Raw genomic sequence first — 3,675 nt, 5'->3', positions numbered from 1 at the left:
GCCACATGGAGGTGATGTTTTTGGCATGCTCCTTATCTCTGGCAGTGTGCCTTGTTGTGGGTGGGTCCAGTCCCTGGCTCTGTGCCTCAGGAGCATGGGCAGGCCCCGAAGCGCTGGCAGTGTGCCTTATTATGGGAGGAGGGTCTGGTCCTCAGTTCCATCCCTGGACCTAAACTAATTTTTTGTTCTTTGCTTACTTCTAAAATGGGGGAACTTCCTATGGGAACCAGCACTTGAGCTGTGGTTGAGCTAAACTGCTGCTTTGCTGCTGTTTCCCTGGGGAAGGCTTTTTGTGCAGCTCAGGGTTTAATGGTTGACCTTACAGGTACTTATGGCTTTCCAGAGACCCAGTGCACCTGGGTTGTGTAGAAACTCTGATCTGGCCTGAGTCTTTTCATCAAACTGCACCCCATGCAATTCTGTATTCCTGACCAGTCTCCTCTGAGTGGTCCTGTGCTGATTGGGGGGTGGATCAGCTGTCTTTGCTGTGTCACAGTGTTCTCCCAGTGGGCCCGTCTCCCCTACCACCCATGCTCCAAACATTTCCCATGGGATGGGCTATGCGCCAGTCCCTGGGGATGACTCACTGGCCTCTGAATGGCTCCTTTTTTTCATTTGTTGTGGCTCATCACTCCTGTGTGGGTCCACAGGAACCCTATTAGTAGTCTTGTTGTCCTGGAGGCCTCCAAGGCCCTCTTCTCCCCTGTCACCTACAAGCAACTTCATAAGAAGGGCTCAGCTGCAGCTTCTGCCAGCTCCTGCTCCATGTGCTCAGCAGCTCCAGCCTTAAAGCAGCCATGACACAAAACACTCTGACTGGTTTTTTCTTTCTCTCTTCATGGCTTCTCCCACCTTCATGAACTCCTTAGGTCTCTCCTCCTCTTCCCCTTAGCCCTAGCAGCCCAAGCTTGGGCATTGTTGCTTTTTTCTAGTTGTGAATTGGTTGGTTTGTGGGAGAGAGTGACGCTAGGGACTGTCTATTCTGCCATCTTATCAACGTTCTAAAATTTTAAATTATTACCATGAGTATTACTGTTTGTCTTTATGAGTATAATGCAAATATAAGAGCACTTCACTAGTATACCAAATCACTGAAATTACCCAATTTATGTTTTGTAGTGTGTACATGTGTATGTATTTTGTTCTTACCAGAACAGCGGAAACACTGCACAAAACAAAATATACTGTTTTTATGTTGCTTCTTTCTCTGTGCACATTCTACTGACACGCTTTACCAATGGCTACTAATGAGTAAGAAAGCACTAAATAGAAAAGGAGTTATGGATTACCCTTGTTTGTCAATTCTTCTATGCCATCATTTTTCAGCCTAAGTGTGGAAGTAACACAGAAAAGGATAGAATAGGGTTTGCTTGTTGTCCATATTTCTTAGAATGCCTACATCTTCTTTCTGTATTTGAAGCAAGTTATGGTTCCAATGGAAAGCATGGTTCTGCAGGGCTGTTAACTCTTCTGATTACTCAGTCATAGGTGTACTATGCTGACCTTGTCTTCCCTCTGAGACTCACTGATCTCCCAGGTGTTGAAGGTCAACCAGAACTCTGTGTTCATGGGGCACTACATATGCTGTCTGTGAATAGGTCAATGAGGAACAGTAAACTTTGATATTGTGTGGATTTCCTCTTCTCATGCGCACATCCCCTTGCCCCATTGGATTTCACTTACAAGACACAAGTTTATAAAGAAAATTATCAAGAATTTTAATGATGACACCAGAGCATTAAACAAAGCACAGGGTCCTTGAGGTTGTTGTAGGAAACCAGAATATGCCACCCCAATTAGGACTATAGGAGACCAGAGTATACCACCCCAAAATATTACTGTGAGAAACCATAGTACATCATGCCCAAATATGACTATAGGATACCAGAATACACCACCCCAAAATAGGACTGTAGGAGATCGGAATATACCAAAATATGACTATAGGAGCCATCCCAAATATGCTTCTTTGGAAAAAAAAAATATTTTGAGCTGCTTATTTTGAGAAACAGCATATACAGGAGAAGCTCTGAAAACAGAGAAGTAACCCTTATTTAAGGTGAATTTATATTTATTGAGAAAATCTCCATTTTTAAGGGTGTGTCTTGCCTCTCTGTCTCTCTCTCTCTGTACCAGGCAGACAAGGACTCTAAATCACAAGAGACTCTTATCAATGGAGAAGGCAACAACTTAAATTTGCATAACAAACCCTACCATTGTTTGTTATAATTTTCCTGGGCGCCTACCCATAATTTACCTACCCCCACACCCTTTTTCCTTTGATTTAGCTTCAGATGGTATTTGAGTACAAGTTCTAGCCACCCTCCAGGTTTATTCATTTCTGAGTTTCTCCCATGAATTTATGAGATATATACATGTTAATAACTGTCTGTTTTTCTCTTCTTCATCTGCCTTTTGTTACAGGGGCCCCAGTTAAGAACTTAGAAGGAGAGAAGAAAAGATTTTTTTTCTCCCTTACACTGCACAGGCCTCACACTCCTAAAACCAGTCCTGGCTCTGGGTATAACTACAAAAAGAACCAGAAAACAAAGGGAAACAATGGAAACCAATGACAACATTGGCATCAGTAAATAAAAAGGTCTTCATTGACTTTGTGACTCCAGAATGCTAATGAGATTGGTTTCTTCATCCTTCTTGTGAATTTCCAGTAAGCTGGTGGCCACTTGTGAGCCTCTGACTCTACTTCTCATCAGAGACGTTTGCTGTTATGATTATGATGTGCACGTTGAATCAATGCATATTTGTAACAAGATGAAAAGTGTTTTATGTGATGGTGGAGATGAAGGGTAAGTGAAACATACACGCTGATTTTAATTCTCTGGGTATAGCTCTCAGGACCTGAATCTGGAGAATAATATGTTGGATAAGAGAGAATGGTTTAAATACTGTGCTCATTAAGTCATAAGTAAATCCATAAGTTTTGATTCTTCCTGCTTCCTCCTTTTGTCAAACAATTCTGAAGTCAGTCCCTAAGTTAGCATCCTTGTAGCCTCACAGCATCGCAGCAGATAGGTTAACTTTCTCAGAGGCTACGTTGGATATATCTCTTTTGACATCTTCTCAAAAGCTCGGAAAAGTTGTCTACACAGATATTGCTCATATAACTTACAGTCTTAGCTGCCATCCCTCGCACTGAAAAGGAAGACTTACAGAGCCAGAGAATGGGCTGGTTACTTTGGAAATGACTTCAACTGCAGTTGGAAGACTCAAGAGAGATGTTTTATTTTTCTCCCTATCCAGTTAGAGTTTCAAAGACATTCTCAGCACTTACCACAACTGAATTCATTTTGGAGAACATAAGCAATGACACAGACTGTGAGAGAGGTGTTCAGACTCCTGGGCGCTGACCCTCTAAGAGCTGTATTGACCCACTGGGTGCTGTAAGGGCAAAAAAAAGCCCCCAGAAAATGAAAGCATTAAATCTCCCTGTAAAAAATAAAGGAAGGGTTAGAATGTGGTCCCGATAACACCAAGGTCCAGGGTTTGATCCCTGTACCAGCCAGCCACCAAAATAAATAAGTAAATAAATAGATAGAAAGATAGATAAAATAAATAAATAAATATAATAATAATAATAATAATAATAATAATAATAATAATAATAAAGTGTAGGGCTGGCCAGTTAGCTCAGCTGATAACACAATGATCCAAGGT

Source organism: Galeopterus variegatus, unplaced genomic scaffold (genome assembly GCF_000696425.1).
Source record: "Galeopterus variegatus unplaced genomic scaffold, G_variegatus-3.0.2 Scaffold2218, whole genome shotgun sequence".
In the NCBI taxonomy this organism is placed as follows: Eukaryota; Metazoa; Chordata; class Mammalia; order Dermoptera; family Cynocephalidae; genus Galeopterus; species Galeopterus variegatus.
This window is presented reverse-complemented; position numbering follows the sequence as displayed.